This window comes from Protomyctophum bolini (assembly GCF_963924005.1).
Source record: "Protomyctophum bolini genome assembly, chromosome: 14".
Lineage (NCBI taxonomy): Eukaryota > Metazoa > Chordata > Actinopteri > Myctophiformes > Myctophidae > Protomyctophum > Protomyctophum bolini.
Genome location: NC_137875.1, coordinates 36,526,887 through 36,541,055, shown reverse-complemented (window position 1 = coordinate 36,541,055; position 14,169 = coordinate 36,526,887).

Sequence of the window (14,169 nt, the reverse complement as noted above, 5' to 3'; positions counted from 1 at the left end):
TGCCCAACAAAATTAAATCAGATTATACGTCCGCGGCTCGGCCTCGACTCGACGGCAATCACATGAGACGTGATGAGAGACAAAACAATTACTTTGCCCAGACAAAGAGAGGAAGCGGTGCAGCATGCGGGGAACAGACCGGATGAGGCTGAGATGAGCATTCTCATATCTCTCCCTCACCTGTCCTATGGCCTCCATCTATAGTGTCTCAGTGCTATACTACCTCTCCCCTGTCTCTCCCTCTGCTGACTCGGGGCATCGGTACAAAGGTATTCTGCCTCCCTTAGGCTAGAGGTGACCCCCCCCCTAGACCCTATTAACGGCGTACAACACTCGCTCACCAGCCAAAACACACTCCCCAAATGAACTGCCTCTCTCCCCCCCCCCCCCCCCTCGGCCACCAGCGCGCTGCCCACCGTCGGGTGAATTAGATTGCAGGCTTTTTAATACAGCCCTTAATGGTTTATAAATTGCGCGTAATGATTCCTCCTCTCCTCGCTCTGCCCCTTGCTTTTTTTCTTTCTTTCGTTTTTATGGCCCCCTCGGCTTTGGAGGGGAGTGGGCGGGATTGAATACATGGCGGTGGAGAAGGAAGGAAGGAGGCGAGGTGAATACTGGACCTGGCGGGCTCGCTGCCAGCCCCTTCTTTTTCTATAACACGTTGCTCTGGACTGTGGAGGAGAGAGAGAGTCTCTCTCTCTCTCTCTCTCTCTCTCTCTCTCTCGGGCCTGACGCTGCCTGCTGGACACAGACGCTATATCTTTTGGCCGGGTAGCACATCGGCAAGCTGGGACTCGCTGATACTGCGGGAAGGAATGCACACGGCAGAAGTATATATAAGAACCGTCCCAAGAGTTTGCTGGACAGCGCAGAGAGAGAGAGGGGTAGAAACCACAGAAAAGGAATATATATATATATATATATATATCAGAGAGAGCCCGAGAGAGAGAGAGATACTATAGATTGATTGGGGGAGAAAATGAGCAGCGTGCAGAGACCACAAAAGAAGCTGCAGGATGAAGTCTATATGACTTTTTAAACAATCATCATTTTTCGACCGCGGTCGAGATCATGGATTTCACAATGCCACGCCAGACTTTCCGGTCCTTCATTGCCATCCCCATGCAGTTCCTGCTTACTGATGCATGTGTCCCTATAGTGATGACATCAGGGAACGCCGGTTTTCTACCTCTGGTCTGCTTTGAGGCAGGACTCCAGAGAAGAATAAGGGACGATATTATATAAGCTCATTGTCAGCTCTGTAGCAGTGGCCCGGCATACTGTGTTCTTCTGGATCGGACTAGTGAAGAAACACGGGGAAGGTTGCCGTATATTAGATTAGTCGATGGGTGGGTGGATTCTGCGCTCTCATTAGAAGGCGGGTGTAAGTGCCATCCAACCGTTTCTTTGAAAGTGTCCATGTCTCGAAGCCATAGAGTAGCATCGGCTCAACGGTCGGACTTTGAACACCTTTAATAAATGACACTCCCACACAACCAAATCACCTCTGGTCATCGACGTTGTCTTATGAAATGCCTTTCTGAGAAAAAAGACTCGCTCCGACCTATCAATGTCCTTAATGTGAGTGTAAATCTATAAACCGGTCCACAGATTAACTACTACAGACTTTTACAGGAAACCTACAGATCATAATAACCTGCTGAGAATATACAGCTTCCATCCTTTATACTATATTAAAACAAGCTATCCCGGTCGTTCAAGTCCAGCGCCTGAAACGGCTGTGAGACAATTATACAAGACCATATTATTCAAATATTCAGCAAGCAGATATATTATGAAATCCATATTCATGGAAAAGAGGCCACTCTGATTCACAATGTTTGCTTCTTGCGTACTTTGTTAATGTTAGATTTCTTTCACCCCCCCTCCCTGATCTCCCTCTCTTCGTCTCTGTCCTTTTTCTTCTCTCTTTCTGAAAAACTAAAACAAGAAAAAGATTAAACCCGATAAAGTTGATTCTTCTCCATTCTTCTCGAATGGGAAAATTAATTGGAATCAGGAATCGATGCCAATCCAAATAATCATGATATTAGACAATATCGTCTTGGATTTAGCAAATCGTAAAATCATGATATGGCATGCGCACGTTGTCCATTCCTTTTTAGCTCATTTAAGCCCTATTTTATAATAAGTTATATTATGGTATTATTGTCACAAAAGCGATATTGAGGTATTCAGTAAAAAATACGGCCACGTCACCCAGCCCTATATATGCTTCTTAGTAATTTGATTTAAAATACTGATACACTTCATCTCTGGTGGACTTCAGATGGGATCTTTTTTTTGCTTTAGAAATGACAAACCGGAGCGGACTAAATTGAAAAGATAATTACTGTACTCCAGATCTAACACCGTCCTGCCCCCTCCACCAGGTGGGAATAATAAGAGGGCGAGTGAATGGGGTGCTCTTTTCCTGAACAGGCCAACACTACACCGCTCTAGTGTTGCTGTCACCTAGTGGCATTTGAACTGGAGAAACCCCCAAAATAATCCTATTTGAACTGGGAAAACCCCCCAAAAAATCCTATTTGAACTGGAGAACCCAGTTGCAGTACCTTGCAACTCAAGGAGTTGTGCATGGGAGGAGGTTTAAGGGCTTAAGTGCACAGTGTTATTTATTGCTCCTATAGTTTCTTTGTGTTCCTGTGTTGGTTCCTATGATCCTGTTTTTGGTTAATAATGCACTCGACCTTGGCCTTGTGTCTGCCTCGTCCTCTGCCTTTCTTCTGCACTTGGGTCCAACACCTGCCTGTCTCGAACCGTGACATATCCACCTTTTTCATACGGCCCATAAGTCTTTGCGTTGGTGTGTGCATATAAGTTCCTCTTTCTCTTGCTGTGTTGCCAGTTTTGCAAGAGAAACAAGTGGCCAGGTCTATGAAAACGAGCACAAATGAAAAGGGCTGATCTACAAGCTCACAGCGACACATTGTGAGGTTGTACATCTGTTATTTAAAAACACATTGAGAAAAATCGAAAATATTTTGAATATTCTTTTAACATTTTAATAAAAAAGGCACAACATTTTTTCAGATGGATCTCTGTGGACAATTTCATATTAATCTGGGGTTCCTTGACGTAAAGAAATGTGGGAACCACTGGTTTAAACAACATTAGGAAGCAAGCCCAAATAAGCAACTACTGTACACTTTAAATCAAGCCCAAAAAATACATCAACCAGCAACTACCAATAATAAAAAAATATATATGAAAACGTCAGGACATTATCTTACAGTACAGGGATCTGACATCAATCCCAGAACCTGAAGGAATGTTGTTTTTTTGTGGTGTCTTATCCATTAGAAATTCAAATGACACCGTGCTTTCTCACTGGAATCCAAATCAGAATCACATTCCATTAGCTAGGTTTACACATGCAATGCATTTGATTGGGTGGGCCAAATCACTTAAAGTTAACCTCTATACTTTATTGACTGCAGAGGTCTCCCAGGGGTCTATATTTGGTTCCCTCCTTTTCCCCCCCCTTCTACACCAAATCTCTTATTCTATTAAAACCTTCTCTTATTCTATTAAAACCCTCGTAGAAGTGGCGCGCTACGAGCTTGTAGGTCTGCTATTTTTTTTAAATCGAAGAACGACTGACATAGAAACATAGCTTTTTCAGAAAACTGTCAGGATGTAGAAGACACTTTTAGAATCTGATCTCAGGTCAAAATGAGTTAAGGCCTGCCCAGCATAGGAATGCTAGGGTTCGTGTGGTTAAAAGGCAGGGAATAGCTATATTTACATAAAACATAAGATAGATAGTGATACATTGGAGAGTTCAAGTACTGGAGTGTCTCCTCAGTGGCTCAATTAGCAACAAAAAAAAAGGGTAAAAAAAAGTGTGAATCCCCTCTTGTCCTGGTGAGGGGCAGCGGGTCTCTCTGGTATGCCCTGTCACTCACACAGTTATTTCACTGACCTTTTTATTCACTTTCTCCATTTTCTTTTCAGCTTTCCATTCCATGGTTTTCTTTTTGCGGCATTTGAAAAAGGTCACAGTGTTATTGATATCACAAGTATTCCACAAGAATGATGACGCGAGTTATAAAATCAATGGACTGAAAAAAGCATAAGAGAGTTAAGAAAGGACAACAATAAATAAACACAATATTATAGTTGGGTCTCGGAACACATTTATCTGCATGCTGTATACAGAAAGAACGACTGTCTGCAGGCCGACTGACCATGATGTGAATGTCTCGGTCAGAGATGCATTATTCAAATAGACATAAGCGCATTGTAAATCCATCCGACTGCTCCCTTTCTTCCACGGTCATGGCACTGTGCCTCCTCCTATATACGGCCCGCCCCGGACACTAATAATTACAGCTGCGTGGGAGGTTTTCAATTTCTGTCACACAACGCAAATATGAACACTTGGCCGGCACGAGCCCAGCGCATTATTCGATAAGTAAAGTAAGTAAGTAGCATTAATTGACCCAATTAATTGACCCGAAAACGTCTGAGCGGGAAGCGTTTTTGTCATGAGAGGTGTGGCGGTGTGTGTGTGTGTGTGTGTGTGTGTGTGTGAAGCCCAGTGTGTTTTTGGTGTGCTCGGTGACCACCTCATCTCATCTCTGTATACTCTGTTGACACACAGAGCTTCCTTCCATTTCCGAAAAGGTGACTTTGCACAGAGACACCGCCTCTCCCTCCTCCTCCCCTCTCCCTCCCGCCACCACCACCATGCACAGAGGGATGAAATACCCCCAGCGTGAACCGCGTTAAAGTCACCCAAAACACCTCATCTTTGTCCGTGTGTGAGCACGCTTCTGATTGCCCCATTGGACAGCGGGACAGAGAGGACCAAAAAAAAGAAACATTTACATTGTGTTTTATACAGTACAAAGCCCCCCCCCCCCCCCCCCCCCGAGCCGCCACGGATATACTCTCAGCTGGACGCCCTGCCATACGGCCGCTCTCGTGTAGTATTATGATGTGCTATATTGATAACAGCGTTGTTCAGTTGCTAAGGACCCGAGGCACCATAGGTGGTGTGACGGGGAGGAGGAAAAAAAAGCTGCTATAGCCACAGCTATACCCTCCACTGAGAGCAGGTGGAGAAGCAAATGTTCTGTAACTGCCCCGTGCTGCGCTTTTACAAAGAACGGATCAAACACTTTACTTTGTCAAAGAGAGACACGGTCGCTCCCTGCCCCAGTTTCTCCCCACCACTCTTTGAGGTCTATTACTGCTATTCCCATGCGCTGGATCCAGACCTTTGAGGTCTATACTGCTATTCCCATGCGCTGGATCCAGACCTTTGAGGTCTATACTGCTATTCCCATGCGCTGGATCCAGACCTTTGAGGTCTATACTGCTATTCCCATGCGCTGGATCCAGACCTTTGCTGAGACCGGGTTATAGAGCTCTAGTATAGTCTATAGAGACGGCCATTTGTCTATATAAATATGTGGCTCTTTTGTTTAAAACCCATTTTGGGTGGGAACCCCATTTGGTGTTAGCATTATGTTATGCTCTAGCTATTGAAAAATAGCAGATCTACAAGCTCATAGCGCGCCACCGAGTGGCGCGCTACGAGCTTGTAGATCTGCTATTTTTGAAAAATAGAAGAACGACTGACATAGAAACACGGCTTTTTCAGAAAACTGTCGGGATTTAAGAAGACATTTTTTAGAATCTGATCTCAGGTCAGAATGGGTTAATTACCCAGGTTGGATGACCATTGCGGGGAAGGAGACATTTTTACGGCAGCCGGTCTTTATTTTGTTGCAGGGACTATAAATCTTATACGGTAGTGGCGTACAGTACTGTAGACTGAGAAGGAAATGAGCAGAATGGAGGGTAGAGGAAGATAGCAAGAGAGAGAGAGAGCTTATATATATGCCAATAGAGGATGTGGTTTCCTGAGGGCAGACAGAGTGGGGAAAGGTTAAGGAAAACAAGAGGTAAACACACGCGCACGCACACACACACACACACACACACGCACGCGCGCAAGCACACACACACGCACACAGCCACACACAGAGGTGGAAGAAAATGCTGATCCATTGTGCCTGTCTGGGTAGGCAGAAACAGAACATTGATTCTTTTGCGAGAGCCACAAAATGAAAAATCCATGGGGGTGAGGAGCTCTCTGGCCCTGCGGCAGGGAGAGGGGGCACACTAGTGGTCAGGCTCCGGTATCAAACCCCGGGGCCGAGGCACAACTTGACACCGGGTTCTGGGTCACCACCACCAAAACCACCCACTGGATGCCATGCAGCGGGTGGTGGTGGTGGTGGTGGTCCCAGATCAGTTGGATGAGGGCCAAAAGCACCCACTGGATGGCATGCAGCGGGTGGTGGTGGTGGTGATGGTGGTGGTCCCAGATCAGTTGGATGAGGGCCAAAAGCACCGTAACCCATTTTTATACATGTGTTCTATACATCCTGGCAGTTTTCTGAAAAAGCTATGTTCTATGTTCGTTCTTTTAGATTTTCTCAAAAATAGCAGACCTACAAGCTCGTAGCGCGCTACGAGCTTGTAGGTCTGCTATTTTTCAATAGCTAAAGCATAACATAATGGGTTAACCAGCCAGCAAGAGCTCATGCAGGGACAAAAAAAATAGGACATGAAAGGCGAACGTTACCGGCACCATAAGTTTGCTGGTTCTGTATGTTAACTTGGCATTGAACTACTATTACTACTACTACTACTATTACTACTACTACTACTACTACTATTACTACTACTACTACTACTACTACTACTACTACTACTACTACTACTACTCAATACTGCTCAGCTATATGAAACCTTACGCTAACATGATTTCGCAGAGAATCTTTGGGCCCGTTTTGTTGTTTGTTGTTTTGTGTTGACCACGTTGAAGTTGGCGTCCCGTAATGTATTTTTCAAAAAACAAAAAAATAAAGAAATAGCACAATAACCTGTGCCTAATCTACAGATTGCGTTTTTTTGTAGACCGTCATACAACAATACACTGTATATGAAAAAGGGGGCTTAAGTGGTTGAAATGCCACGCCTTTTAGTGTGGCATTTTAATTCCACTTTAATCCCACGCTCTGGACCTGGACTAACCCCCCCCCCCCACACACACACACACACACACACACACACACACACACACACACACACACACACCACCCTAAGAAAATCCTAGAGAACGTGCGTGGCGTATTATAGATCAACAATCGGAATACATTCATGTCACTCCCTCCAAACTGCAGAGAGGAGATAAAGTGCAACCAAAGCCTGGGGATTCTATCTACTACGTTCCATTTGAACTCCCTCCGCTCGCCAGGGAGTGTGTTTGTGTGTGTCGTGTGTGCCGTGTGTGTCGTGTGTGTGTGTGTGTGTGTGTGTGCCGTGTGTGTGTGTGCGCGCCGTGTGTGTTTTTTCCCATTACCCCCTTCTGACAGTACACGCGCACACACACACGCCACAGAGGCACTAATCTGCACCTCTGATATGCTAATCTCTCCTGGCCTTCCAGACGACCAGAGTCCCACCTAAATGCAGAGAGAGGGGAAGTCATTAAAGCATGCCCTGCAGGGACCATATAGGCCGGGGCGGCGGGGCCTATGGCCGTGTGCAGGGTGGCACAATGCGCCGTGTTTGTGTGTGTTTGTTTGTATTGCGATATATATACTTGTGAGGACCAAAATGTCCCCGCGAGTGTATATAGTAGATAGTATAGTTGGTATAGTATAGGTAAAAAAAAAATATATAAAATAAAGTTGAGTCAGGTTTACAATTAGCAAAGATTCATGTCGGGGGTTAGGATTATAGACCTTTAGACGTTTAGTTTGAAATCCCAACTCAAAACATTGTGGAATTTTTTCGGCTTTATACTGTAGGCTTATGTTTAAAAGAAATGGCAATAAAAACTGCATACTATACTAGATATACATAATAGTACAGTAACACGTGTGTGCGCATGCAAGCGTGTGTGTGTGTGTGTGTGTGTGTGTGTGTGTGTGTGTGCGCGCGTGTGCGCACCACGTGCCCAAGAGTGTGTGTGAGTGTGTGTGTGTGTGTGTGTGTGTGCATGGCGGTGGTGGGTCCCTGGAGAGAGGGAGGGATACCAGGGGAGTCACTGGCTCACTGCTGGAGCTCCCCTGGGGCGGTGCTGCTTCCCAGCAGGACAGGATAACCATCAGACTGTGTGTGTGTGTGTGTGTGTGTGTGTGTGTGGAGATTAAAGTGGCAGTTTCCATTCTGCTTAGACCTGTGCACCTGTCACAATCTGTCATTCACCCGAGCTCTTCATCAAAGTGTACTGAACCTGCCAACAGCGAGTGTATATTAAGTGTGTGTGTGTGTGCGCATGCACATGTTTGTTATCTGTCATTTTGCATCTTTTGGTACAGATATCTATATTTTCTAAACGGATATGGGAGCACAGGTGATGACGCTCTCATGCAGCAGTTAGAACTGAAGTCCTCCTTGATCCATCAAACTGTTAAATTCTTCCGTTATCTTGGTGTAAGAAGCAGTAGAATGACGAATTTGGAATTTATGATTCCTTATTGATGGTGCGGGTTTGTGGCAGTTCAATTGCTGTGGCTTCAAAACCCTCAGAAAAACATATCCAGTGGCCGTGTGTGTGGGTGCGCGTGCGTGTGTGTGTGTGCGCGCGGCTGCGCGCATGTGTGTGTGCGTGCTCGTGTGTTTTTTGTGTTTGCCTATATGAGAGCAAATGGTGATGTTGTTTGCAGTATTTTTCTGCTTGCGACTTCAAAACCTGCCGATTAGCATACTTTTTAACACTTATTTCCAACGTCATGGAGGGAGAGAGAGAGAGAGAGAGAGAGAGAGATATACAGTAGGGCGGACAATATTTCTCCGCCTGAAGCACCTTAACTCATCATATATGTCTCCCATCAAAAAGCTATGAGCTGTTTAATAGTTTGAATATAACCTCTTCATTTGTCACAGGCAATAATCACATTGTTACCCGGCTTTAATAGAGGTGTGCAAAATCATAGAGGGGAATCATATTAATGGCTCCCCCTTTTCGTGTCCTCTCTCTCTCTCTCTCTCTGTGTGTGTGTGTGTGTGTGTGTGTGTGTGTGTGTGTGTGTGTGTGTGTGTGAGTGTGTCACTATACTTGTGAGGGCCAAATGTCGAAACAAATATAGTAGAATTTGAGATCAAGACATTGTGACGCCAATTTGTGTTCACATTATAAATGGTTGGTTCATGGTTTTAAAAAAAAAACAGATTTGGGGAGTTAGGCTTATACTATCAGGAAGATGTTCACGTTGGGTTTAGGATTATAAGCATTTAGAGGCAGGAGTTGCGGTTTCACGCCTGGCTTTATACTGGGCTGTTGCGTGCCGCTGTCACACTCCGAAAACAGCAGATCTATAGCAATCGATCACAACGCGTCGTGCTGTGACACATTGTGAGCTGTTTACAACTCCAGGGCTTGGATTAAAAATTACAATATAGGGTAAAAAAAATGGCATTTCTAAGATTGCCGTCCTAAAATTGGAATGTGAAATGTATTGCAATAAAAACGCCATGCGCGCAGTCATGTGTTTGCGCGCAATGTGCGTGCGTGCGTGAGTTTGTGAGTGCGCGAGTGTGCATGCAGATATGCAGGTGCGTGGGTGGGTTTATATATCTGTGAAACCGTACTCCTAATTAAAGGAAGATGTCGTGATGAGATACTATAGTGCTGTCCCACACTTTACTTTTAAGGATATTCTCACAGTATGCAAATATGCTGTGTTTCTACAAATCAGCAGATTACTGTATATAGCATTTAAATTTGTGATTAAGCTGGCGCTCTGGCGCTGAAATATCATCCCTATATGTTAACGTGCGCTAGAAGAACCTTCAAAAGTGAGAAAAGAAAATAAGCAGATGAATAGAGTATAAATATCAAATACAAGGGAATGTTTAGAAGAAAGTACTTGGATAACATCCTATGGGAGGAAGGAGCTAACGGGGGCCGGTCGTTACGTTTATGTCCCCGTCCCCCCCCCCCCCTGCATATACATCTACTGCATAACTGCACTGGTCGGAAATAAATATGAGCAATCATCTACAGTAAGCACTGCAATAAAGACACCATAAAGAGCTGCAAATAATGGTAGCAAGAGAGAGAGAGAGAGAGAGAGAGAGAGAGAGAGAGAGAGAGAGAGGAATGAGAGACAAGCAGCCAAATGACACAAAGAGAGAGACCAATGCAGTGTATAACATTCTTCACTTCCTCTTCAGCCCCTCTATCTAAAGTGTACGAGGAAGGTCAGGGGGAAAAAATGAGAAGAATATAAAAAGGTCGCGGTATTTCGGCAATTCGAGTATAAAGCCTCAGAGAGGAGAAGAAGGCGTACAATAACAGACAGACAGCGGCAGTCGGAGAGGGTCTACACAGACGCACGTTGAATGAACGGCGGTGGTGGTGGTGGGTGGGGGGGAGTTAAAGAGAAGAGCTTGTGTGTCCTCAGCTCTCTCAGCCCTGCGGCGCGGGGTCACCTCAGAGACTGGAGAGAGAGAACTGAATTACCCAGCAGCCCCGGCTGCTCGCAGGATCATGGCGGACAAGGGGAGAGGACGAGAGGAGTTAATGAAGGGAAGAGACAGTTCAGGTCCCCGGAGGGCCTCCAGGGGGGGGGCCCGACTAGGCCCCGGCCCCCGTTCCGATTGGCTAATTACCAACATCATGGATTTAGCCCCACAGTCATTCATTCAAATCATTGATTGATTGGACGCACTCTCGCACTCTCTTTGGAACTTGAGTGTCACAATGCAGAGAGAGAGAGAGAGAGTGCAGAGACAAAGTGTTCCGGGGAGGCAGCACAGTACCGGTGGGTGCATGGGCCGGGCCGGGCCTATACTACTGTGCCGTGCTACTGTTGACACACCGCAGCGGGTTTTTTTTGCGGTGACGTCTTTACACAACGGACACATAATTAATTTGCTAAGTGCTCCTCCAAGTGAAATATTTCTTTTCGTCCACAGATCATCGCTAATTACGGGCTAATACCTGGCAGAACATTCTTCAAAACGGGAGCAAAGGGGGGAGAAAAGGTCGCGGTCTCACTCATATATGGGTCAACATTTATTCTGGTAATAGATGTTATTTGCCGTTGCCATTGGAGGGCAGGGGTGTGATTAAATAAGTGTTGCTGGCCTTGCTTATATATTCATTCATCAGCGATTAAGTAGCTCCTGGCGCGATAGGACTCCCACCACTGGGTTCATTAATTAGACTTTAACTTTGAAGGCCAAAAGGCAGTAAATGCCGCGTAACTTATGACTGTAAATATATCACTCATGGTTCTTTTACATGGCAGTTTTACTGCATTCTAATCTCGTCTCTGTGACAGATACACAGATGCATTCCTGGTACTTGTGGTGGGGTACATTTAACGCGCTCATAATGGCTCCAGCCTCTTAATTCCCATTAGCATTATTGAGTCATTAATTCTTTGACATTTTTACAGTTCGCCGACAGCAGAGAGAGCTAAATATGTAAATTGGCTAAAAGGAGAGTTTCTCCCGATTCAGTTTATTTATTATTTTTGCACATACTGCGTTGACGTAATATTTAACCACATTTTCTTCTTTCCCTTCAACTTTTCTTTTTTTTTGCCCCCAATAGTGGTAGACTTTCAATGCAAAAATAAAGCAGAAACGAGCATGAATCGAGGACGAAATCAAGGATGGCGATGTCACTCGTCCAACACTTTTGGTAGCAACAACATGATATCTGGACCAGATATTCTGGAAAAGTATACTGACTGGACTGCCAAAGAACTTCACTGTGTATACCCGTGTGAGAACACGGAGGACATCATACAACATCTGAAATCCCCCTGCTGCTGCCTTGATATGCTGCCAAACAGACCTTTTCAAAAAGGTTTCAAACGCCGTGGCCCTCAGATCTTATACAAATTGTCAACACATCCCCTTCAATCAGGTTGCTCCCCCCGCAACCACAGGCAGTCATCAAGCCACTCTTTAAAAAAAAGTAACACTAAGAAGAATTTAAAATCTGTGAGTACGCCCCTGTAATGTGATGTCTTATACTTGGATGAGGCTAAATCCACCGAAGACGGGGGAGAAAGTGAAACGATCTAGACACACATCAAACATCCCCGTTTTAAGTAAACAACTGAACAACTATAGCACTAAACAATGGCTTTGATATCTTCCAGTCAGGATTCTGACCGCGCCACCACCACCACCAACGAGACTTGTCTCTTTAAAGTCTTCAATGACAGCCACTTAAACACAGACGTGGTGAAATGTATTTAACATTACCAGACCTCAGTGATGCATTTGAACGTGGTTGACCACAGCATGACACTAGACAGACTGAGACATTGGGTGGGACTGTTTTTTTTTTTGCTGGAATAGTAGTAAGCTGGTTTGGTTTGAATGGTCCTTGACAGCGACTACTTCGTGTCTATAGCTAATTACACATCTAAGCAGACAAAAATGACATGCAGAGTTCCACAAGGAAGTAAAGGAACCTATACCTATAATGTTCAATATCTACATTGTATAAGACAAAACAGAAGGGGTTGTTTTTTAGAGCCAAGGGAGACTGATTATCCCATTTTGACCTGAGATCAGATTCTAAAATTGTCTCCTACATCCTGACAGTTTTCTGAAAAAGCTATGTTTCTATGTCAGTCGTTCTTCGATTTAAAAAAAAATAGCAGACCTACAAGCTCGTAGCGCGCCACTCGGTGGTGCGCTATGAGCTTGTAGATCTGTTATTTTTCAATAGCTAAAGCATAACATAACGCCAAATGGAGTTCCTGCCCAAAATGGGTTTTAAGCGGCAGCGCCCATTCGACCAAACTTCAATCTGTACAAATGACTGAAGCTGCAGGAACAACCTTAGTGTAGTCATGGACTCGGACCTGAATTCCATCAGCCAAAAAACAATATACAATTACAAAGCCAGCCTATACTATCACCTTAAAATGTATCATGGAAGACCTCTGTTTCAACAGGATTTAGAAAACCGTCTTTTCATTTTGAGTAGACTTTACACTGTGCTCCCTTTATGTCAAAGATTCGATTTCGAACACAATGCTGCTGTTGGTTTACAAAGCATTGAATGGTTTAGAGGAGCCAAAATAAACTTCTGATCTTGTGCAATATCACGAACCATCCAGAGACCTCTCGGCTTATGTGGGAAAGGTCTGCTTTCTGTCTCTAGAATGAGAAGCAGCATTCAGCATTCAGTTTCCTCTCTGACCTAAACTACTTACAGTATATGTATCCTATGTTTTATGGCGAGCACAATGAATTCATGTATTGTTGAATGCTATAACAATCAACTTGCCCTGCCTCGCCTTACGTCAGTGGTGTTCAACCTATTTCATATCAAGGACCATTATTTATTCAGCGTTTGAGCCACGGACCACTATTTGATTACATTTAGCCTCTCAGACCCAAAACTTTGAAATAAATTGTGTTTGTTGGTTAAGATTTTGTCCACAATTTCATGCTGTTTTGATGTTGGTACCATTAGAGAGATCACAGGCAAACGTTGATCAAAATAATTATAATTTATGCTCTAATTATTGTGTAGACTTCTTGTAAATTATGTAGAATAGAGGATATGCACGTGACATCATCATCATACGCGGAAGTTATGCGGGAATGCCAACTGAGTGGCAAAAAACTACTTTCTGGCCTCGACAGCTCATACATCCAAACAGAAAAGTCCTATTTGATAACATTAAATGACTTTAAACATTGGTTTAAAGTCATTAAACCAATGTTGAAAAACCACCGCCTTACATGTTCTCTGGGAGGGTGAACCCCAAACCATTTGAATGACCCCGCGACCTTTCCTCTAGTACAGTACCAGCCTCGGCCAAAATGACCTTTTCTTTTTGCCCCCCAACAGAGAGACCATGGCGCTCTTAATGGCAATGTCAGTCGTTTCAATTTGCTCTGGTCTGGTTGGTTGTGAGGAGAAGCCCCTTGCCTCTGGGGGGGGGGGGGGGCTGCTGTCAGGGCTTTGAGACCCTGTCTGGAGTTGTTTACACTTTGGGTACAACCATGTTCAATACTGTTGCTTAACTTGGTCTATATAAAGGCTTCACTCACACCTGCACAACAGATTGTTGTATAGCGGATGCATGAGACTTGTTGACTGTTCGCAATGCATTTCCAATGGGAGTCACGTGGTTTGAC